We start from the raw sequence: 25717 nt of genomic DNA on the forward strand, positions 1-25717 counted from the left end.
ACATTATTCACAGTTTATTGCGCAGTTTATTGCAAGTAGTTTGAAAAGAAAAATGGCGAAATGCAAACATCTCAAGCATTATGTCTCTCTTTGAATTAGTTTACCTTTAGTTTTTCATTTGTACCGTAAAAAGTATAACTCAAAGCATCAGAATTCAAAGGTTAAAAACAAGAATATATTAATTGCTGGCACCTACAATAGCTTAACATGAGAAATCTGAAATTCTAGGCAAGGTCTCTGTCAACCTTCCTTTTTTAGTGCTGTGCTTGTGTTGTGCTTGTGAAATCTATTGCAGTGGTTCCCAGCCTTTTGACTTCTGTGGACCCTCACTTAATCAGTACTGGAACCCAAGGCCCCCCACTGAATCATTATTGGAATCCGAGGACCCCCTCAATGGGTCAATACTGAAATCTAGGGACCTAATCTGTTAATATTATTACATTTTTTTTTTTAAATAGTCGCGGACCCCCTGAGGAGGCTTCGTGGACCCTCAGTGGTCCATGGACCACAGGTTGGGAACCACTGATCTATTGTATTCAATATAAAACTTAAAAGAGGCTAACATCCTGCCCTTGCTTTTCAATGGTTCCCGTGCTTGCCACTTACTTTTCCTCCATTTCTATTGGCTGTAGCATATTTTCTGCATTTACCCAGTGGCGGCTCCTCTGTTATGGCGGAGGAGCGTCGCCCCCCGCCAGAAGCAGCAGCTACAAAACCTTCATAAGAAAACAATAATACACTGTGTTTATTATTGTTTTTTTGTAAAGGGGTAGGGCCCTGGGCTGTGACGAGCACAACACTGCCCCTCTGTGCGCATGAATGTGTGTCCGGCCATCTCGGGCTGGCCAAACACACATGCGCACTGTGCTTTCTCCAGCCAGCACTGTGTTGCCGGGCTGGAGAAAGCAGGCACAGTCTCCCAGCCTGATTTGAGCAGCGTCCAGATTGGCTGCAGGGCAGGCTAGGAGCCTGTGCCTTTACTGATCAGCAAGAAGAAACAGCAGCGTGGGAGCAAGGCAGTTAAGTTTTAATTTTTTTATTTGTAATTTAATGTTTATTATGCTGCCCGCCCCTTCAGCGCACAGCAAGCCGCAACTGCCAGTGCTTATTTCTCTTGTGTGTTTCTCTTACCAGTACCTCGTTGCTGAAGTACTCATTCTCAACAGCTTTGATAGGTGGAACTTCTTTTATTACTTTAAGGTTGCACAGTGTTTGTTTACCTTTACTGATTTTCCCTTGGCTTTGCGCATGTGGAGCATCCGTTTACAGCGTCTGGCTGCATGCATTCCAAGTATGCTCCTGGGCTGCATTTCTTTTTTGTTATTCGACGGGTCATACTGTAGGAGGGTGGCCTGGTTTGTAGTGGGTAAATAAGGTACTTTCACCTTATACCAGGTCCAGTTATCCCTTATTAGTGAAATGTAGGCAGTGTTTTAGCAGCTTAGGCTGTCTAGGGGTAGCAGTAGCAGAACAGCCAAGGCTGAAGGAGACTTGCAAAGCTCCTGCAATATCACTATAGTTACACAGTAGATATACACAATAAAATACAATACTCAGTGTTACCAAAAAATAAATGTACTTGATTTTAGTGACATAAGGCCAAAAATATCTTAGAGGCAATACTCCTTCTGGAGGTAAATATTATACACAATACATACCCTAGTAACCAAAATCAGGTAAGTAAACAGTCATAGAATAGTGCAAATAGTAGAAAATACAATAGATTGCAATGGGCCTAGGGGCAACACAAACCATATACTAAAATAGTGGAATGCGAATATCGAATTCCCACCTAGGCAGGTGTAGTGTGTAGAGGGGCGCTGAGAGTGTAAGAAAACACCAAATGTAATTAAAGTACCCCACCCCAGAGCCCAGAAACCTTGAGTAAAGTACAGCAAGTTTTCTTGGAACACTGAAAAACAAGTTGAAGCTGATTATTTCCAGGAGAGCTGTTTCCCTGCCTGGAGGGGCTCAGCATGGTGCTGTTTAGCTTAGACCCGGAGCTACTGGCGTCCTCCTACACAATAATGTGTGTCAGAGGGTTGCACTTGTACTCTTGCAGGATTACTTTTATGTATCTGGTTACACTTCTTGTGGGTGGAACAACCGTGCAATTTCACTTCTTGAACTATTTCATAATATCATGGCTATGATGCTGCATCTGCTCTGCATCCTGTGCTTCAGCTTCTGACCGTCTGATCAACCGCAGACTGCTCCAGGAACCGCCGTAACTGCAACAAAGTATCCAGGACGACTCCTGTGACCTGCAACTTCAGCTCCAGCCAGCATTTGCAACAGTTTCCAAGGTGTGCACACTCTGAGGACTTCCTGTCTTCAACCTGCACCAGAAGAACCAAAGGAATCTCCCGTGGACTGACAGAATCACTTCCGTGCTCCAGCAGGCACATTCAAGACGACGACCAGTTCTCTGGGACTCCTCTCCTGGCAACGAGCCTGTTCCCTGGAACACAGGTGGTAGACCCCTTCGACTCAGACTGTCCTAAGGTCCAGCTGTCCAAATTTGGTGGAGGTAAGAGCTTGCCTTCCTGGTTTGCCACAGTACTCCTGTGCACCGCATCATCTCTAGCTCCTGAGGCCTCTGTGCGCTATTTGCAAGAATGCTTTGTGCACAGCATGTCCCAGGTCCCCAGCACTCCATCCTGCGACGTACAACTCGCTGAGATGTTCTCCAGCAGCGTGGGACCTTCTTTTGTGGTGCTGCAGCAACCACAATTTGCACCTTCTTTGTCCCTGTAGGAGAGCGTTAGTAATAGAGGTACACACTTGTCTTTGCTATAGCGGTTTATTAAAGTAAAAAAGAGGTTGACAATCTCTTAATCAGTGGGTCTTGGCTCTTTGTCTTTGCCTTCTCATTTAATCTTCAAGATTTTCTCCTCTTTTGTTCTTCTCTTATCCAGGGCCAACTCAGGAGGAGCATGTAAAGAAAAGAAGAACACAGGGATTGGTAAGTATGTTCTCTTTTGTTCTATGTTCCTTCTCATTCTTGTTATCTCTTACTTTTCTCTCTACCATTTCTTTTCTGGTGCTGGTCTTTCTTTGCTTTTCTCTCTGCTACCCTTTTATTCCTGTAAGTTTCTTAACTTCCTGTTGTACTTCTTTCTCTTCCTCTTCTCTTTTCACTTTTCTTTCTGTCTTGCTTTCGTTTTCCTGTCTTTACTGTGTTTTTCTGTTCTGCTCTTTCTTGTTTGTCTTCCTTTAAGGTTCTCAAATAATCAACACAAAATGACGCATGTATATTTCTAAATAAGTAAAGATGTCAACCCATAATTCCACTGTTACCGTTGTCTCCTTACTTTTTCCCTTTTTTTCTGTTTAGTGCTGCTAAATAACTATATACCATGTCTCAGTATCAAAAAAACAACCTTCTGGTTTGAAAAACATAAAAAAAATAAAAAAAAATTCACACCACGTTCCGGTCTTTTATCTGGGCCGGTTGTAGAGTTTAAAGAGAATACCTGAATATAAAATAAAGCAAAAACAAAAACATCCCTTTCCTCGACCACCCCCCTTCTCGTACCTGGTTAGGCCACGCTCTCCTAGAGTACGGCCGGCTTCAGCGTGTTGCTGCCTCCTAGTCGCCCGGTCCGCTGTGCCGCTTCTGTGTGGAATCCTCGTCTGACCACGTCGCAGTCCACCCGTCTGTCCTCCTCTGCTCCTCCGATGACTGCGTCGCCTGCACCGTTCTCTCCCTCCTCGATCTCCCGGGCTTTAAGAAGCCCTGCAGGATTTGGCATCTCCTTGATCGTCTGTCTGCTGGAAAGGTCTTCAGGGTCGGATAAGACAGCACCGGAAGTACCCCCGGGGCCGTGGGCGTACGTGGATGTAACCCCGGGGCATCTGTGGGTTGTGTCTACGGAGTACGCCCCGCTCCAGTCCCCGTGTCCTGGGACTCCCGTGGGTGCTGCCTGGTCATCTGTGGGTTCCCCTCCAGTGTTGGGAGCCCCCTCTGCCTCCTCAGTCCGAGTTGAGGCCCCCAGGTCCCTCCTGGGTCCAGGCAGCGACATTTTGACGCAAACCGTGACATTGGCTGAACCAAGGCTTGTTGGACGAATCCAGCACAGCAACGTGCCTGCATGCAACATCTCGACGTGGGACATCTCTTGCATCATGCAGGAACCCGCAGCCATCTTCTTTGGTGCTCTTCTGCAGACTTCTTCTAATCGGAGAATCCTCTTTTACACCATCTTCTAGGTTTTCAGGGCCTCTTGTCCTTCCTGGAATCTTCTGCGACTTCTGGACTTGGTCTCCTCTCTTCACAGGTCTTCAAGTCCAGGAATCCACCATTTGTTGCTTGCAGTCTTGCTTGGTTCTTGCAATAACTCTAATCACGACTTGTAGTGTGTCCTGAGGAACCCTGAAGTACTTTACTGCTACTTTCCTGTTGCCTATTGCTTTCTATTGTGTTTTCTACTATTTGCACTATTCTGTGACTATTTACTTACTTGATTTTGGTCTCTAGTGTACATATTGTGTATAATACTTACCTCCAGAAGGAGTATTGCCTCTAAGATATTTTTGGCCTTGTGTCACTAAAATAAAGTACCTTTATTTTTGGTAACACTGAGTATTGTCTTTTAACTATAGTGGTATTGCAGGAGCTTTGCATGTCTCCTAGCTCATCCTAAACTGCTCTGCTACAGCTACCTCTAGACAGCCTAAGCTGCTAGAACACTGACTACATTTCATGAATAAGGGATAACTGGACCTGGTATAAGGTGTCTGGCCTAAAAAGATCTTTTCAGGCTCTGGCCTCCTCTTTGATGGCAGCCAGTGTCCCTGGCCTTTCCGTCCCCCCTCCTAGCACCTTTACCCCTTCCAGCACCCCACTCCCTTCACCCATCCCAAGCACACGTTCAGGCAGCTATGCACCCACCTCAACACACAAATAACATACAGAGAAACACAAGCACCACACTTCCCACACACAGCCAACATACAAAAGCACACATGACAACATCTACCTCCCCCAGTGTGTCCACCTCTCCCGACTCCCTGTCTGTCACCTCTACATCCACACTCACAAGCACTGCACCCTCAGTCACTGTTGCTGGCCCCATTCTTGCAGTCACCACAACATCAGACATGCAGTCATGCACCCCAGACACTACACCTGCACTCACCACAACGACTTTGAGTGACACTTGCAGCACACTCACCTGACTTGTAGACACCCAGACAACATCCATTTACACTGGCAGCCTGTCTTGTCCCACTGTGTCCACCCTTCCTCCTCCCAAGACACTCAAACGTTCCCAGACACCCACCTAACACACATCCACCACACCTCAGCATACTGTACAGGCACCTGCATCCACGTCAAGCACACCTACATCCGTTACGAGCACTCCCTCTACCTCCACTCCCACACCTTCCTCCATGTCCACCCCGACTGCCCCTAAAAGACTTTTCCTGTCCTGTGTTGACCTTTTCAAACCCACTGGCCCACCCCGTCTCGTCCCTAAACGTGCCCACCTCTGTGCCCTGTCTACTCCTTCCACGTCCAAGTCCGCCCCTGTCCACCATTCCCATTCCCGTGCCCCATCCCCAGTGAGCAAGAAGCCACATGCTGGCCCTGGTCCATCTGCCACCCCCGGTCAAAGCCCGTTCCACCACCTTCGAAGGCTAAACCCAAACTCCCTCCACCTCCTAAACGTAAGCCCAAACCCCCCTTCCCAGTCGTAAGTCCCCACCCGGCCGCCTCCCTGCCCCTGTTCCCTGAGGTGCCTGGCTGCCCCATTGATGTCCCTTTATGGTGGAGTACCATGTGCACATGTGGGAGTCAAGGTCAGGCCATTTGGGCCCTTCAGCCTTTTTGTGTTGGAATGGCCAATGGCCTTATTTGGACATTCCGATATTACATTTGTATTAACGTTTGTGTGCCCAGTGTTGGTGTTGACACACTCTGGATACGTGGTTCATCATTCCATTGTTGGGGGGTGTTGTGCACATGTGTGTACTTTGGACAGGTGTGTCTGTGTCGGGTATGTACCTCTTGCTCAGGTGTGTATGGCTTGTGATGTTGTGATGGGTTGGGGGTGCGTTGCGGGGTGGGTGGAGTTGGTGGGTATGTGCCCTTGCTTCCCTTATTTAGTGGGTTACGGTATTTACCGTTGTTGTCTTCGTCGGCGGTCACGTCGTGGAGGTATATGGCAAGGAGCAGGACTGGCATGATTTGCAACTCTCTCTCCATGTCTACTTCGGCATGTTGTGTGTGCCTCCGGTGAGTGTTTACTTTCATTTGGTTCATTTCGCCAGGCTTTGTGTGGCAGTGGTTCCCGCCCCGGACGTGACTGCAGTCCTGTGCTTCATTATTTGTTGGGCGGGTGAGACCTTTCGGTCGGTCTGTGGGCAGCCTCTTCCGTCGATGTTGGCACTCCTCTGATGGCGGTGAGTGGTTTGCAGGCTGCCTGTTTTTCATATGCTTCATTATTTGGCATCCAGACTGCCTGCCTGTTGGCGGTAGTTACTGCCACCACCGGCGTCGCGGTCTTCCCGCCATGTCCATAATGAGGCCATAGTCTAAATAACAATCGCCTCTATATCCGCAGAAAGCACTTACACTCTGCCCCCTACAACATCTCAGGGAAAGGAGAAAAACTGACCACTTTTGGTTCCCTGTGGAAACTCTTACTTGCAAAATGGGCCATCCTTATTAGCAGGGGAGCAGCACTTTTTCATATCCCCTCAATGTCAACTTATGGGTGACATCGCTGGCTGCAGTATTTGATTATGTCTCTTAGATCTAACTCAATCCCAATCAACTTCCTCTGTGGATGTGGATCAGTGAAACTGGGAAAAAACATAGGCCCTCAATATGACATTGGTGGTAAATCATGCTTATCACCATGCTGACGGCCGCAAACTTACCACTGTGGTGGCGAATATCCGTTCACCATATTGTGACACACACACACCAGTCTGATAGAATACAGCCACATACACAAATCAGTCAGACCAAAGTTCAGTGATAAAGTGGAGGTCCCAAAACCCACACCGTTAACCCAAACAGACCAACGTCCATCACATTATGACCCACGAATCACCACGGCGGACATTCAATGGCAGTAAATCATTGGCGGTACACACCGCAGCGCTCAGATTGGACACCCACATACAAAACAACACAACATTGTCCAATACCAAAAACACATATCTGACAACCTTACACATGACACACCCACACACCCACACCACTAGAAAACACACACCCACATTACCCACAACCCCTTACGTACAACAATTGCCACCAGGAGGCTTAGAAGGAGAGCACAGAGACAACTAGACACACACACACCACATACACCCATACACCTCTCATGCACTCCACATCACACACCCCACCATATTACCCAATACACCCTCACCAACACACATCACACTACACCCATGGCACCACAAAGGCACCCCTGTTTCACTGAGGAGGAGTTAAGGGTCATGGTGGGAAAATCGTCAGGGTAGAGCCACATCTCTTTGGAGCTCAGGTGCAGCAAATATCTATAGCAAGGAAGATGGAGCTATGGTGGAAAATCGTGGACAGGGTGAATGCCGTGGACAGCACCAAAGAACAAGGAACGTCATCAGGAAGAAGTGGAACGACCTACAGGAGAAGGTACGTTCCTTAGCAGCAAGACACCAGCTCACCATACAGAGGACTGGTGGTGGACCCCTCCCTCCTCCCCCACAACTCACAGCATGGGAGGAGCAGGTACTGGCAATACTGCATCCTGAGGGACTTGCCGGAGTTGGCAGAGGACTGGACACTGGTAAGTCAACTTTTAACAATTATCACCCCCATACCTGCATGCCATCACTCACCCTCACCCCCACTCCCATCACTCCACCACATCCAGTACACTCCACCAACACATCTCACTAATCCCATTGCCAGGCCGTGGATGTTGTACCAATGCATGGTCACCCCTTCCAGCCCTGCATGGACACTCATCACTAAAGCATGCACAACATAGGGAAACTAACATAACCACAATACACCAACATACACAAGCAAGAGCTGCCAGGGTAACACCAACCATAAAGGGGAAGCTACAGAAGAACAAATGTCATAAACCTGAAGCATAATACATCATTTGCATCCCCACAGGTACCCCAGCCAATGTCACTGGAGAGGAGGTGCCACCACTATCCAGTCTCCCAACAGAAGAGGCCCCCAGTGATGACAGTAACTCTGGACTTCTGGATCCGGAAGACCTACCTGCCCCATCAGGGACCACTGGACAGCCGGTCACCCAAGCCTACTCACAGGCCACCACAGAGCCTCCCCCATCAGGAACCAACACCACAGTACCTACCCAGCGTACCCATGCCTCTGTCCCCAGGACACGTCAATCAGCAGTGTGCCCACCTGTACAGGGACCCCGGGCCACACCTCGCCCACAAAACAATCAGGGACCTTGGGTCAGTGGCAGTGGGCACACCGTTCAGGGGACAGAAGCACAGGCCAACAGGGACACTGAGAGGACTGCTGTGCACCAGGGGGAGGACAGGAGCAGGGAAAAGACTCTCCAGGAGGCACTCACTGAGATCCTGGTAGCCTACCAACATTCCCAGGACACAATGGGCCACATCCTAGATAACTTGCAGGAGAACAGGCAGCTGCAGGAGGGACAGTATCAGGGGATCAGGGAGGACTTGCAGGCCATCAACACCACCCTGAGCTCCATTGCAGGGGTGCTGGCAGACATGATCAACATCATGAGGGAGGCAACAGCACACCAGCGGGCCCCTACCACTAGCCAGTCATCTGAACAGCCCTCCACTTCCGCTGCCGCTAGTGGCCAGGAGGCCCCACCACAGGGCCCACAGGCCACCAGCACCCCTCCCCCTGCAGAAGGTGAACCACCCGCAAACGTTCCCTGTGAACCAGACAGAAGCCAGAGACACTTGCCAAGACCATCACCAGGAAATGAGACTCTCCTGATTGTCCCCCTTGTGTCCCACTCTGTCACCTTGTCCACCTTAAACTGCTATTGCTCCCCTTCCTATATCCCTGTGGACACTGCACCTGTACTACAAACAGACTAGAACAGTACCTTGGACTTTCCTCCATCATCACCCCATTCCATTGCACTTTCCCCTCTATATTTTAGCACAACAGTAAACACCCTTGGATAAAACTCAACTATTAGTATTTAATGTACTGCAAATTTCTATTGATTGAAACACCTACAACCATTGCAAATGAACTATACATAGTATGAGCATAGAATTAATGACCTGTTGCTGGCTGTTGTGATCACATCAAGACAATGTTGTCATATCACCAACATCTGTAAAATGACTATCCATAGGTAACACTAAGTAGGGGAAAGAAGTGGGTAATGCCAGCATGCCAATGCCAAACAGAATACACCAGTAGTCATAGAAATGTGAAGTTGCACTGTCTCACCTGTGTGTCATTGGAAGTACTGACATATTGCCAATGTTCTGTTGTCCAGATCCTCATCCTCTGCCTCCTCATCCTCACTGTCCTCATGGTCCACTGCTGCCACAGGGGCATCTCCAGTCTTATCCTCCTGTAGAAAAGGTATACTATCTGGCAGACCTTCTTGGGTGAGCAGCACAGAACTTGCACAAGAGGGGGGATCCCAGTGGGATGACGGATAGCTGAGATCAGGTCAGGTTCTAACAGGGCACACAGCTCTGTGATTGTGGCCCTGTCCCATCTATAGGTGAGTATAATGTGCCTGTCCTCCAATGTAGCCAAGTCCAGCAGGGGTCTGTACACGGGGGTATGTCTCCATCTCCTATTTATCCGCAGCGGTAGGTATCTAAGGGACACAACACTGAGCATTTTGAACAGCTATACCACAACAGCAGTTCACATCATGCAATCATATTTTGGAACAGTGTAACTTAGACGTATGTGCCTATATATTCTGTAACACAGGAATAATCGATAGGACTGTTCACCCCCCTGAAATGGCAACTGCCTGTCCTGTGTGAAGGGACAGGTGGAAGTGAGGTAATGCCGCCGGGGTTGTGAGCCGTGGCAGTAGGCGGTCGTGAACCCCCGTGCAATTCCTCATTGGTTTATATTGGGCCCTATCGGGTACAGAGGCCAGTGGGGATCTACGCTGGCGGTGACAGTATGTACCGCCACGGACGTGACCGCCATTTTATTTCACATTCCTCGCTTGTTTCCTGAACTTCCATAGGAGAGGTCCTACACTGCATGTGCTCCTGTGACCTGTGTCTGGAACCTACCAGAGCCTTCACTTTGGAGGAGTTGGAGCGAATGGTCGATGGGGTCCTACCCCAGTATGGAATGCTGTATGGGTCTCCAGACCAATAGGTGAGTACACTGTGAGCATGATGCATTTGTCATGAATGCATGGAGTTGTGTGTGAAAGCATCATGTTAGGAGGTGGGTGGATGTCCTCTTGGCGGTGTACATGTTGTGCGCTGGGCTATGTGTGTGCCAATGGTGATGTAAATGGGTATGGTGGGCCATTTGTCTGAGAGGCTGGACTGTTTGTCTAATGGTGTTCTCCTGTCTGTATTGCCTCTGCAGGTCAGCGCCCATCAAAAGAATGGAGTATGGCGTGCCATCGCCAAGGAGGTGCGGACCCTGGGGGTCTATGGCAGGTGGAGCATCCACTGTCGGAAACGGTGGGAGGACCTGAGACGCTGGTCACGAAAGACCGCGGAGGCCCAGCTGGGGATGGCCTTCCTACGAGGAAGGGGTGCCCGTCGGACCCTGACCCCCCTGATGGCCCACATTCTGGCGGTGGCCTATCCTGAGCTGGATGGGCACATGAGGGCATCACAGCAGCCACAAGGGGGTGAGTACAGTGGCTATCATTACAAGTTACGGCTGGTGGGTGGTATCTGGGTGGTGGTTGTGTGTCAGCAGGTGCCCCTAGGCCAGGTCAGACATAGCAGGGTAGGTCCTCTGGAGGCTAAGGGTTTGAATGAAAAATACTGCTTACCTAGCTTATTAGTATGTAGGCAGGGCTGCATGGGTCCCAGGTGTGCTGCAGTTGGTGATGTGTGTCCCTCTTCATGACTTGGTGACTAGCCTTTTCACTGGTAGTGCAATGCATAGTACGTAGGCTTGTTCCCTGTGTGTGAGAGTGCTGTGTACGCCAACAGTGGTGTTGGTGCAGTTATTGACCCAGTGTATCCTTTGTCTCTCTCCCCCTTTCTTGTTTTGTCATTCTGTCCTTTGTGCATTAGCATCATCTGGTGGAGGAGCAGAGGCATCGGCGACAGAGGGAGCTGCAATCCACAGGACCCTGGAGGCAGACACCTCTGTGACCACCCCAGCTGCAGGTACAGCCGTCACCCCCGTACCAGCACCGCCCTCCCAGTTGGCCCTCAGCGAGTTGCCCGTGCCTGCTCACCCAGGAGGGTGGGCATCTCCTTCGCCTCAGGCCCCTTAGACCCTGCCCTGTTACCCTGAGTGAGGAGGCTATTGACCTCCTGAGATCCATCTCTGTAGGGCAATCAACCATTGTGAATGCCATCCAGGGGCTGGCATCCCAGATGCAGCAATGCAATGCAATGCATTCCTGGAGGACATTCAGGGTGGATTGACGGCTCAACAGAGATCGATTCAGGCTCTGGCCTCCTCTCTGATGGCAGCCATTGTCCCTGTTTCTACCGTCCCCCCTCCAACTTCCACTTCTCAGTCTCATTCTCCTCAACCCCAACCCATCCCAAGCACACAGGCAGATGAGCATGCACACAAGACAACACACAAGAGTGTCACATGCAAACACAAGCACCACACTTCATCCCACTGGCAATCACAGAAACACCATTCAGTTGCAAACACAACAACATCCACTGTCTCCACTGTCTCCCCCTCTTCCTCCTCCTCCACCTTCTACCCAGTTACGTTCACACTCACACCTGCATGCACTACATCAATATCTACTAGCAGCATCATCACCACACCAAGCAGCACACACACCTCACTGGCAGACACCTCCACAGCATCCATGCATGCTTCCCCTGTGTCCTCTCACACCTTGTCCCCCGCCAAAGGAGACAAGCGCAAGCACTCAGACACCCAACAGCCATGCCACCTCACCACAGCATGCAGCCCATGCACCTGCACCTAAAACCAGCAGACATACACCTCCGACAACTACTCCCTTATCCTCCACTCCCATTACTCCTCCCACCCCAACGTCTCTAGAAAGCTTTTCCTTTCCAAGATTGACCTCTTCCCTTCCCCTCCTCCCCCCCGTCCTGCACGTATGGGCAGGGTACCAAGGACACAGCCCAGCACTTCAGCCAAACAGTCCACAGGGACAGTGGTAGCACCACCTACTTGTGGTGGAAGGGATACCAGACCAACAACACTGAAGGGGAAGGAGGCAGCACAACCTGGGATGAAAGGGAAGAGTCCGGCACCAGCTATGAGGAAGGGGAAGGAGATTGCACCAGCTGTGAAGAAGGGGAAGGAGCCTGCACCAGCTGTGAAGAAGGGGAAGGAGCCTGCACCATCTGTGAGGAAGGGGAAGGAGCCTGCACCACCAGTCAGACAGGGGAAGAGCCCATCCACCCCTGCCAGGAAGGGTAATGGATCCCCAACCCATGACCAAGAGGACAAGAGGCACTCTACGCCAGCTGAAGCTGTCAGGCAAATACCGCCACTACCAGCAGCTTTCACGGGGCCACCACTGCCAGCCGTGAATGTGCAGCCATCAGTGAGTAAAGGGGCTGCCCAAGAGCCTCCCCCAACCACCACCAGCATGCAGCCATCAGTGAGTGCAGGGGCTGTCCAGGAGCCTCCCCCAACCACCACCAGCATGCAGCCATCACTGCCGGCGGACGCCATGTAGTCTACCCTCCGGGGGCTACTGTGTGGGCTCCTCCCTCCAGAACCAGTGGGGTAGTCACCCACTTGAGAGACTGTGGCCTTGCACTCCCCGGTAAAAAGAGCAAAGGGCATGTTGCCCCCTCCAGAATCAGTGGGCAAGACACCCACTTGAGAGACTGTGGCCTTGCACTCCCCAGGACAAAGAGCAAAGGGCATGTTGCCCCCTCCAGAACCAGTGGGCTTGCTCCTGCATCGGGCTGAGGTACCCCCACTCCTCTTGAGGTGCCTGCCTATTTGGAAACTGATGCCCCTGCAGTGCTCTATCCGGATGTGGTCAGGACTCAAGTTGGGCCTTCGACTGTGCTCTGTTGCCATGTGGGCCCTTTGAACTTTGGACTGGGCAGTGTCTCTTTTTTTATACAAGTGTACATATCTGTTCCATAGCCATATCGGATTCTTAATTTTGATGTTAAACTGATTACAATCACTTTCATCAATTCCTGTTGTCCTTACATTATTCTGCCAGTTTTCGGGGTCAAATTGTTTTTGTAGTGCAGCTGATTGTGTGTATGATGTGTGTGTGTATTCGGTGTGTGTTGTGCGTGTGTGTCACTCTTGTTTTCCTCCCACCCTCCCTTGTGTGCTAGGCAGCTGTACTCACTGGCGTCTTTGTCGGCGTTGGTGTTCCAGGTGGAGCATAACGTAGAAGATCATCTGGAAAACTTGCAGTTCGGGTTCCATGGCTGCGTGGTTCTTCCCTGTGTCTCTAATGGGGATTCCTTTCACTTCTGTGATGTGTTTCTGCCAGGCTTTTGTTGGCGTTGGTACCGCCCCAGAAAAGGTAGCTGTTTGCAGGGTCTTAATATGGTGGATGGAACTTTAACTTCCGCCTGGCTGTTGGCGACTACCGCCGTGGTGGCTGTTGTTTCCACCCTGGCGGTTGGTGTGGTACATTGGCTTTCTACCGGAGATATCACCGCCATGGTCATAATTTGGAGGTAATTACCGCCAGCCTGTTGTCAGTATTACCGACACTTTATCACCCACCGCCAGGGTCGTAATGAGGCCCATAGTTTTCACAGCAACAGTGTGTTTGATCAAAACAGAAACTGCATGAAAAGGACTGATTTAGAGTTTGTATCTTTTGGAATCGTGGGCTTCACTCTGTGCATAGCTTTGTAGTCCTGGCCCCTTGAGTTAAAAAATGTTGTCCAGAGATTTTCATTTTTTATTTGCATTTTTGTATCATTAGAGAAGTAATTCAACTTCAGTAGACATTACTAATCTGGGCCGATTTTTTTTCAGGAACAGTGGCCCTCATTACAACCCTGGCGGTCGGTGTTAAAGTGGCGGTAATACCGCCAACAGGCCGGTGGTAAAATAAATGGGATCACGACCACGGCGGAAACCGCCAACACAGACAGCCACTTTAACACTCCGACTGCCATGGCAGAAGCAAAAAACACCACGCAGTCACTGCCAACAGACAGGCGGAAGACAATGTACCGCCCACCACATCACAACCTGCCAATCCGCCAGCTTTTCTGGGGCAGTACCAATGCCATCAAAAGCACGGTGGAAACAGTCTATGGAAGGGGAACCACTCAACGCTCAACACTCAATGAAGAACCAGGACGCCATGGAGCCCAAGCTGCAGGTCCTGCCGATGTTGGTCTACCTCCTCATGCACGAGGAATATCAAAGGCGGTGGCGACGACCACAGTGAGTATTGCACCTAGCACACAGGGGACAGGGGGAGGAAAAAGAAAGTAACACACACACGCAACACCCCCACTCCAACCCTCACCCACAACACCATACACACAGACACACGCAACAACAGTACATTTACACCCCGTTACCCCCTGGAAGAACGCAAGGAAAAAAGGAATTGAGTGAAATAAGTGATATTTTTTAAATATGCAGATATACGTAACAAATAGAAAAACACTATATGCAAATATTTACAATATGTACAGAAGGCCGAACACATGTCCTTTGCAAATGTTCGTGGCCCACTGTGCCAAAATCATGGGCCAAGCCCACACTTGACTCCTGCCTCAATACTGAGAGAACACTGCAGGGGCATCTGGTCGAAAACACACAGGCACCTCAGCCGGAAGATGGTATTACGCCACTGCTCCTCGAGGGGGCTCCATGCTCACAGCGATGTCCTGGGGAGTGGAAAGCCACAGTCTCTCTAGTGGGTGGTTTGCCCACTGCTTGGTCCTAGGGTGTGCAAGGCCACAGTCTCTTAAGTGGGTGGTTGACCACTGCTTGGTCCTGGGGAGTGAGAAGCCACAGTCTCTCAAGTGGATCCGTTCATCCACTGGTTCTGAAGGGGGCCTTGTGCCCAGTGTGCTTCATCCTGCCAAGGATAGGGTGAGTGGATGCATTTCTCCACTGGTTCTGGAGGGGGCCTGGTGCCCAATGTGCTTCATCCTACCAAGGACTGGGTGAGAGGATGCCTTTCTTCACTGGTTCTGGAGGGGGCCTTGTGCCCAGTGAGCTTCATCCTGCCAAGGATAGGGTGAGTGGATGCATTTCTCCACTGGTTCTGGAGGGGGCCTTGTGCCCAGTGTGCATCATCCTGCCAAGGATAGGGTGACTGGATGCATTTCTCCACTAGTTCTGGAGGTGGATTTGTGCACAGTGTGCTTCATTCTGCCAAGGATAGGGTGAGTGGATGCATTTCTCCACTGGTTCTGGATGGGGCCTTGTGCCCAGTGTGCTTCATCCTGCCAAGGATAGGGAGAGTGGATGCATTTCTCCACTGGTTCTGGAGGGGGCCTTGCGCCCAGTGCTGCAGCACTTGGGGTGTGGCAGTTCACATTCCCTCACCTGGGTGTCTGAGGCACGAGATTTACATGGACGAGGTAGCATGATACTTCATGGAGGCAGGGCCAGACTCCATCCTGCGGCGACTAAGGCCGCAAATTGGTGGTAGTGCTGGTGGGGGTGCTTCCAGTGGTGGTGGGAGGCTCCAGGCCGTCTCCTGCAGCCTCGGACGGACGCACACTGGGGCTGCTGCTGCTGGTAGTGGTCCTACTGTCAGCGGTGCAGGTGGCAGTGCTTGCGGTGCTGCTTGTGATGGGGATGCTGGCAGTGCTGCCTGTGGTGCAGGTGCTGGTGCAGCCAGTGGTGGAGGGAGGCACTAAACCGTCTCCTGCAGCCTCGGACGGTTGGCCACTGGGGATGCTGCTGCTGACAGTAGTGGTGGCAGCGGCGGGGCAGGTGGTGGTGCTGGCCGCGGTACAGGTGGCAGGGCTGTCGGTTCTGATGGTGGGCACCAGGCCGTCACCTGGAGCCTACGAGGCCTGAAGTGCCTTGTCTTGGCTTTTCTGACCCTTCCTCACCTTGGCAGATGCTGCTGGGACCTTGGCTTTAGCAGCTGGAGTTTTGGGGGAGGCCTTGCTGGGTGGGTCGTGCTCCTTGGCCTTGCTGCATGCTGGCCCCTTCTTCACCTTGGCAGGTGGCGGAATGGTTTCCTGCCTGGCTTGACGGGTGCCCCCTTTGATCTTCTGGGAGTTGCAGGTACCACTGTGGATGCCGACATGGTGGCTGAGGTGCTGGCCTGGGATCTGGACACCCTGGCCCGAAGGGAAGGACAGAGGGGGAGGGGTAGGGAACAGGTCAATGTTTGCCAGGAAAGGTTTTTTAGACACACTGGGATGGGAAGATGGAGAGGGTTTGGGAGTGGAGGAAGAGGGAGTGGTTGTAGGAGGTGTCTGTCTGCTGAGTTTGGGTGAAGGTGCATGGCTTGGATGCTGTTGCGAGGTGGATGGCTGTTGGGTGGGTGGGTGCTTGTGTTTGTGTACTTTGGGAGGAGGGGTCACACACTGGGAGAGGACACAGGGGACGTGTGCATGGTTGTGGGGGTGGTGACTGCTCGTGAGGGGTGTGTTGTGATGAGCGTGCTGGTGATGCAGGTAGTGGATTAAGATATAGTGCATGCAGGTGTGAGTGTAGATGCTACTGGGAGGCAGGTGGACGAGGAGGGGGACACAGTGGAGGCAGTGGATGTTGGTGTGTTTGCATGGGTATGGTGCTTGTGTGAGTGCCTGTGAGATGAAGTGTGGTGCTTATGTTTGCCTGAGACACTTTTGTGTGGTGATTTGGTTGAATGCTGGTCTGAAGGTGTGCTTGTGATAGGTTGGGGTTGAGGGGATTAGGTCTGGGTAGAGGAAGTTGGAGGGAGGAGGCTAGACACAGGGACAAGGGCTGCCATCAGTGATGAGGCCAGAGCCTGAAATGCTCTATGTTGGGCTGTCACGCCAGAGTGAATGCCCTCCAGGTATGCATTTGTTTGTTGCAAATGCCTCTCAACACCATGGATGGCATTCAGTATGGTTGACTGCCCAACAGAGAGGGATCTCAGGAGGTCAATAGCCTCCTCACTGAGGGCAGCAGGGCTGACTGGGGCAGGACCTGAAGTGCCTGGGGCAAAGGAGATGCCCACCCTCCTGGGTGAGCGGGCACGGGAAACATGCTGAGGGGCTGCTGGGATGGCGGAGCTGGTAGGGGGGGTGATGGCTGTACCTGTTGTTGCAGTGGGCACAGAGGTATCTGCCACCGCTAGGGAGCTTCCATCGGAGGAGGAGTCACTGTCTGTGGTCTCCCCTCCTGTCCCGGTCGTGGTGCTCCCCTCGCCATCCATCCCACTGGTGCCCTCACCCTCTGTGGATTCGGCCTCCAGGTCCATGTGAGATGCAGCTCCCTCCGTCGCCGGTGCCTCTGCTCCTCCACGAGATGATGCCAATGCACACAAGGAGAGGGTGACAAAACAAAAAGGGGGGGGAGAGACAGAGGATACACTTGGTCAATGCCAGCAACACCACTACCATTGGCGTACACAACACACAGGGAGCAACCCTATGCACTCGGCCATGCCCACCCATTTCCTAAGACAATCACCAGCCCATGGGGTACAATGCCTAACGCCAGCATCTGCGCACCAGAAACCCACAGGACCCGCCCAGTAGTAGATGGTCACTTACACTATTGGGGTTGGAGTGCGCCAGAGCCTGCTCAACAAGGGACCTACCCTGCCATGATCGCCCTGGCCTAGGGGCACCCACAGCCCACATCCCCCACCCAGGTACCTCCTAACGCGCGCAAAGTCAGCTTTCAGAATCTGTACTCACCCCCTTGTGTCTGCTGTGATGCCCTCAAGCGCCCATCCAGGTCCGGATAGGCCACTGCCAGGATGCAGAGCATCAGGTGGGTCATGGTGCGACGGGCACCCTTTCCTCGTTGGGAGGCCAGCCCCAGCTGAGCCTCCAACGTTTCCTTTGACCAGCGGCGCAGGTCCTTCCATCTCGTGCGGCAGTGGGTGCTCCGCCTGTGAAAGACCCCCAGGGTCCACACCTCCTTGGTGATGGCACGCCAAATACCCTTTTTCTGGTGGGCACTGACCTGGATGGAAAAGACAGCAGAAAAGGGAATTAATCACCCGTCCAGACCGTCAGACTCATTGGCCACCAGTTCCCACCCATTCCCTGACGCACATACAATGACCACTTTACATGCTGCACTCTGGCCAGGATGCCTCAGCACCCCCCAACATGTGGCTTACATCCACAGCACTCCATACATTCATGGCCCACGCATCATGCTCACAGTGTGTTCACCTGTTTGTCTGGAGGACCGTAGAGTAACGTATACTGGGGTAGGACCCCTTCCACCAGTTTATCCAACTCCTCCGCATTGAAGGCAGAGGCCCTTTCCCCAGACACATGAGCCATTGTCACTTCCAGACAGAGGTCACAGCAGCACTTGCAGTTTAGGTCCTCTCCTGTTGAAGGTCAGGTAGCAAGTGAGGGATGATATAGAAAATGACGGTCAGGTGCGCGGCGGTGAGTACCGCCACCGCCGGCGTGCATCGCCATTGGCCGCTGGAACCCATAGGGCCCAATGATAACCAATGCGAAGTTGTGCGGTGGTCATCGACCGCCTACCTTGACAGCGCACAATGCCAGCGCAATTACCTCATTTCCACTTGTCCCTACTCACAGGTCAGGCATCTGCCATTTCAGGGGGCCACAGGGCATGGCACCTAACTGCATCACTGCAGACATTGGCACAGCAACTGATTCTAGGATTCACATTTTGTTTCTGTAAAGTTAAAAAAAACAGCATTAGTGTTATAGATGTGGTAATGTGACCCTCTGTTCACCGTTCTCTTCCATAGGCTCCAACTGCTGAGGCTGCATATGAGATGGCGGCATCCTCCGGTGTACAGACCCCTGGTGGGCCTTGCAACAATGGTGGACGGACACATTATCATTTCCTACAGACTTGATCGTGCCACATTCCAGGAACTGTGTGCCTAATTGGAGCCAGACCTGATGTCAGCTATCCGTCAGCCCACTGGTATCCCCCCTCTAGTTCAAGTCCTGTCAGTGCTCATTTCCTGGCAAGTGGTTCCTTCCAAACAACAGTGGCCATGGCATCAGGGATGTCTCAGCCAATGTTCTCTAACGTGTTGGCCAGAGTGTTGTCAGCCCTGCTGAAATACATGCGCAGCTACATCGTGTTCCCCCAGCTGGAGGATTTGCATGTGTTTCTGTAGGGCAGACAACACTCTGGTGTTGGAAGGTAGCTTCTTTCTAGCCTTGTTACCCCCACTTTTGGCCTGTTTGTGAGTATATGTCAGGGTGTTTTTACTGTCTCAGTGGGATCCTGCTAGCCAGGGCCCCAGTGCTCATAGTGGAAACCCTGTGTTGTCAGTGTGTTTGATATGTGTCACTGGGATCCTGCTAGCCAGGACCCCAGTGCTCATAAGTTTGTGCCCTGCTCTGGCACAAAACTGGACAAAGGAAAGGGGAGTGACCACTCCCCTGTCCATTACCACCCCATGGGTGGTGCCCAGAGCTCCTCCATTGTGTCCCAGACCTCTGCCATCTTGAATGCAGAGGTGTGAGGGCACAATGGAGACCTCTGAGTGGCCAGTGCCAGCAGATGACGTCAGAGACCCCTCCTGATAGGCTCTTACCTGGTTAGGTAGCCAATCCTCCTCTGAGGGCTATTTAGGGTCTCTCCTGTGGGTTCCTCCTCAGATAACGAATGCAAGAGCTCACCAGAGTTCCTCTCCATCTCTCTCTTCGACTTCTGCCAAAGATCGATCGCTGACTGCTCCAGGACACCTGCAAAACCGCAACAAAGTAGCTAGAAGACTACCAGCAATATTGTAGCGCCTAATCCTGACGGCTTTCTTGACTGTTTCCTGGTAGTGCACACTCTGAGGGCTGTCTGCCGTCACCCTGCACTGGAAGCCAAGAAGAAATCTCCCATGGGTCGACGGAATCTTCCCCCTGTTACCGCAGGCACCAAACTTCTGCATCACTGGCCCTCTGGGGCCCCTCTCATCTTGATGAGGGTGGTCCCTGGAGCACAGGAGCTGGATCCAAGTGACCCCGACAGTCCAGTGGTCCTTCTGTCCAAATTTCGTGGAGGTAAGTCCTTGCCTCCCCACGCCAGACAGTAATCCTGTGTACTGCATGATCTGCAGCTGCTAGGGCTTCTGTGCACTTTTGCAAGGATTCCTTTGTGCACATCACAGCCCAGGTCCCCAGCACTCCGTCCTGCATTGCACAACTCGCTGAGTTGACCACCGACTTCGTGGGGCCCTCTTTTGTTGTGCTGAGACGACCGCCATGCTCAGATTTCTTGAACGCCTATTCAAATGCTTCTGCGGGTGCTGCCTGCTTCTGCGTGGGCTCTCTCTGTTGCTGAGCACCCCCTCTGTCTCCTCCTCCAAGGGGCGACCTCCTGGTTCTTCCTGGGCCCTGGCAGCACCCATTATCTTCAACCGCAACTCTTCCAGCTAGCAAGGCTTGTTTGTGGTCTTTCTGCGTGGAAACATCTCTGCATCCTCCAGTACTCCGTGGGACATCTTCTGACAAAAGGAGAAGTTCCTGGCACCTTCCGTTATTGCAGAATCTTCGGCTTCTTCCACACGGAGCTAGCCCTTTTGCACCTTCATCCGGGGTTTAGTGGGCTCCTGCCCCCCTGGACACCTGCGTGACTCTTGGACTTGGTTCCCTTCCTTTGCAGGTCCTCAGGTCCAGGAATCCGTCTTCAGTGCTTTGCAGTCAGTTGTTGTCTTTGCAGAATCCCCTATCTCGACTTTACTGTTTTTCGGGGTAGTAGGGTAACTTTACTCCTACTTTTCAGGGTCTTGGGGTGGGGTATCTTGGACACACTTAGGCCCTCATTGCAACCCTGGCGGTCAGTGTTAAAGCAGCGGTAATACCGCAAACAGGCCGGCAGAAAAAAAAAATGGGATTACGACTGTGGCGGAAACCGCCAACATAGACAGCCACTTTAACACTCCGACCGCCGCAGCGGTAGAAACAAACAGCGCGGAGGACACCGCCAACAGACAGACAAAAGACAAAGTACCGCCCACTGTATTACAAGAGGCCTATCCACCACCTTTTCCAGGGCAGAACCAACGCTATCACCCCCACCCTCACCCTCACACCCTCACACACAACAACATATATACAAATACATACAGCAACATTACATATACACCCTCCCACCCCCTGGAAGAACGCAAGGACAAAAGGAAATAATTGTAACAATTGTAACCATGAAAAATCCATTAGTCAAAACTCCAAATTCAGTATATACAAATATGTACACCAACTACACAAGCCCGGATAGTGTACTAATCATTGTCCGTGGACCACTCGACCCAAAATGCATGGGCGAAGCCCACATATGATACCTGACTCGAAACGGAGAGAACACTGCTGAGGCATCAGATCGAAAATACACAGGCACCTCAGGGGGAGGGGTGGCACCTCAGCCTGATGAACACACAACGCCACTGCTGCACGAGGGGGCTCCATGCCCATTGCTGTATCCTGGGGAGTGCAAAGCCACAGTCTCTCAAGTCTCTCCAGTGGGTGGTTTGCCACACTGCATTATACTGGGGAGTGCCAAGCCACAGTCTCTCAAGTCTCTCCAGTGGGTGGTTTGCCCACTGCTTTATCCTGGGGAGTGCAAAGCCACAGTCTCTCAAGTCTTTCTAGTGGGTGGTTTGCCCACTGCTTTATCCTGGGGAGTGCAAAGCCACAGTCTCTCAAGTCTCTCCAGTGGGTGGTTTGCCCACTGCTGTATCCTGGGGAGTGCAAAGCCACAGTCTCTCAAGTCTCTCTAGTGGGTGGTTTGCCCACTTCTGTATCCTGGGGAGTGCAAAGCCACAGTCTCTCAAGTCTCCACTGGTTCTGGAGGGGGCCTGGTGCCCAGAGTGCTTCATCCTGCCAAGGACAGAGGTAGTGAATTTCGTTCTCCACTGGTTCCGGAGGGGGCCTGGTGCCCAGAGTGCTTCATCCTGCCAAGGACTGCGGTAGTGGATGTCTTTCCCCACTGGTTCTGGAGGGGGCATGGTGCACAGAGTGCTCCACGTGCAGTGTGGCCGGTACAATTCCCTCACCTAGGTGTGCGTGCCACGAGATTGGCGAGGTTCAGGTAGCATGATACGGCATGGAGGCAGTGACATACCCCACACTGCTGCGGCTTCGCCTTCCACCTGCAGGTGCAAACAGTGATGGAAGTCATGCCTCATGGAAGCTGCCCAGGGTCCAGGAACTCTCCTCCAACCTCAGACGACTGACCACTGGGGATGGTAGCCATGTCAGCGGTGGTGCCAGTGTCCAAGGACGCCTCAGGGCCGGTGGCGGTGCTTGCGGCGGTGTTTGTGGCGGCAGTGCTTGTGGCTGTGGCGGCGGTGCTGGCGGCGGTGCATGGTCAGCACCTGCTGAGGGACACAGCAGGACATCTCCTCCAGCCTTGGACGGCTGCCCACTGGGGAAGAGGCTGGGGACTGTCGCTGAGGCTGTAGACGTGCGGGGGCGGAGCAGGTGATGGTGCTTGCGGCGGTGTCTGTCGCGGTGGTGCTTGCAGTGATGTCTGTGGCGGCAGCGCTGGCGGCAGTGCATGGGTCAGCACCTGCTGAGGGACAAAGCAGGACGTCTCTTCCAGCCTCGGACGGCTGCCCACTGGGGAAGAGGCTGTGGACTATCGTTGAGGCTGTAGACGTGCCTGGGGCGGTGCAGGTGGCGGTGTAGGTGGCGGTTGTGGTGGTAGGGCAGTTAGCGGTGTTCGCCGCCGTACAGGTTGGCATGGTCGTGGACAGAAAGTGTGACACTGGTCCCTCAGTCGGTGCCACTATACCCTCTCCTGACCTGCTCTTCAGGTTTTGGCCCTTCCCCAGCTTTGATGGTGCCGCAGTTGTCTTGCACTATCCCCTTTGGTTTTTGCTGAGCCCTTGGTGGCTGGTAGTTTCGGCTTCTCCCTCCGGGATGTGGGCACCTTCTTCACCTTGGCAGGTGGCGGAATGTCCTTGCCCTCGCTACGTGGCACACTGGCAGCCCTGATGGGTGGCGCACTCAATGACCCCGCAGTTGGTGGCACCACTGTGCCTGGTGATGTGGTGGCTGAGGTGCTGACGGGGGGGGAGGTGTAGAAAAGAGGTCAATGTTAGCCAGGAAGAGTTTTTTAGACACACTGGGACGGGAAGATGGAGGGGGTTTGGGAGTGGAGGAAGAGGTAGTGGGTGTAGGAGATGTACGTCTGCTGAATTTGGGTGAAGGTGCATGGGCCGGAGCCTGTTGTGAGGTGGATGGCTGTTGGGTGGGCTTGTGCCTGCAATTGTGTACTTTGGGAGAAGGGCTCACTGACACACTGGGAGAGGACACTGGGGATGTGTGAACGGTAGTGGGGGTGGTGAGTGCACGTGAGCGGTGTGTGGTGATGGGTGTTCTGGTGATGGAGGTAGTGGTTGAGGATGTAGTGCATGCAGGTGTGAGTGGAGACGAGACAGGGAGAGAGTAGGACGACGTGGAGGAAGGGGACACAGTGGAGGCAGTGGATGTTGATGTGTCTGCATGGGGATGGTTCTTGTGTGAGTGTCTGTGGGATGTATGGTGCTTATGTTTGCCTGAGCCACTCTTGTGTGTTGATGAGTGTGCATGCTGGTCTGATAGTGTGCTTGGGATAGGCTGAGGTACAGGGGGTTGGGTCTGGGTGGAGGAAGTTGGAGGGGGGAGGCTGGACACAGGGACAATGGCTGCCATCAGTGCTGAGGCCTGAGCCTGAAATGCTCTCTGTTGGGCTGCCTGCCCAGATTGAATGCCCTCCAGGTATGCATTTGTTTGTTTCAAATGCCTCTCTACACCCTGGAAGGCATTCACAATGGTAGATTGCCCAACAGTGAGAGATCTCAGGAGTTCAATAGCCTCCTCACTGAGGGCAGCAGGGCTGACTGGGGCAGGGCCTGAGGTGCCTGGGGCAAAGGAGATGCCCACCCTCCTGGGTGAGCGGACACGGGACACACGCTGAGGGGCTGCTGGGAGGGCGGTGCTGGTAGGGGGGGTGACGGCTGTACCTGTTGATGCGGTGGGCACAGAGGTGCCCGCCACCGCAAGGGAGCTCCCATCAGAGGAGGAGTTGCTGTCACTGCTGTCTGCTCCTGTCCCCGTCGTGGAGCTCGCCTCGCCCTCCGTCCCACTGGTGGCTTCAGACTCCGTTGCTTCACCTTCCAGGGCCAAGTGGGTTGAAGTTCCCTCCTGCTCCGGTGCCAATCCTCCTCTGCCTGATGATGCTATTGCACACAAGAACAGTGAGACCACATAAAGGAGGGGGGAAGACAGAAGAAAGACATGTTCAGTGCATGCAACACTACTACCGTAGGCGGACACACCACACAGGGAGCAGCCCTCTATACTATGCCATGAACTGACAGTTCCTAGGAGTTTCAACTGACCATGGGGTACGAGGCCTAACACCAGTTGCTTCACACCTGGAAGTCAAGGAGCATGACTAGGTGTAGATGGCTCTTGCCACTGGTGGGGTTGGGGTGCCATATAGCCTGCCTCACAAGGGACCTTGCCTACCAACTTCGCCCTGTCCTAGGGAACCCACAGCCCACCTCCCCCACCCAGACACCTCGTAATGCACGCAGAGTCAGCTGAATGAGACTGTACTCACCACCTTGTGGCTGCTGTGATGCCCTCAAGCGCCAATCCAACTCCAGATACGCCACCACCAGGATCCGGAACATCAGGGGGATCATGGTGCGACGGGCATCCCTCCCCCATTGGGAGGCCATCCCCAGCTGGGCCTCCGCCGTCTTCTTGCTCCAGCGGCGCAGGTCCTCCCATCTTTTACGGCAGTGGGTGCTCCCTCTGTGGTAGACCCCCAGGGTCCGGACGTCCTTGGTGATGGCACACCAAATACCCTTCTTCTGGTGGGTGCTGACCTAGAGGAATGGTACAGGGGGAAAGGAAATTACTTACCCGTCCGGACCGTCATACTCATTCCCCCCAGTTCCCACCCATGCCCTGACGCACATACACTCCCCATCCCCACATGCAGGCCTCAGCCCCCCCATGTATCTTCCATCCACACCACTCAAACAGGCATTGCCCATGCAGCATGCTCACAGTGTACTCACCTGTTTGTCTGGAGGACCGTACAGTTGCGTGTACTGGGGGAGGACCCCATCCACTAGTTTCTCCAACTCCTTCGAAGTGAGGGTGGGGCCCTTTCCCCAGACACATGAGCCATTGTCGCTTCCAGACACAGGTCACAGCAGAACTTGCAGTGTAGGTCCTCTCCTATTGAAGGTCAGGTATCAAGTGAGTGAACAGACAGAAAATGGCGGTCACGTCCACGGTGGTGAGTACCGTCACCGCGGGTGTACATCATCATTGGCTCCTGGGACCCACAGGGCCCAATGTTAACCAATGCAGAATTGCGCCGGGGTCTTCGACCGCCCACCGCGACGGTGTACAACGCCAGCGCAGTTACCTCATATCCCCTTGTCCCACCTTACAGGTCAGGCAGCCGCCATTTCAGGAGGCCACATGGGATGGATGTTAACTGCGTCACACC

This window comes from Pleurodeles waltl, chromosome 1_1 (assembly GCF_031143425.1).
Source record: "Pleurodeles waltl isolate 20211129_DDA chromosome 1_1, aPleWal1.hap1.20221129, whole genome shotgun sequence".
NCBI lineage: Eukaryota > Metazoa > Chordata > Amphibia > Caudata > Salamandridae > Pleurodeles > Pleurodeles waltl.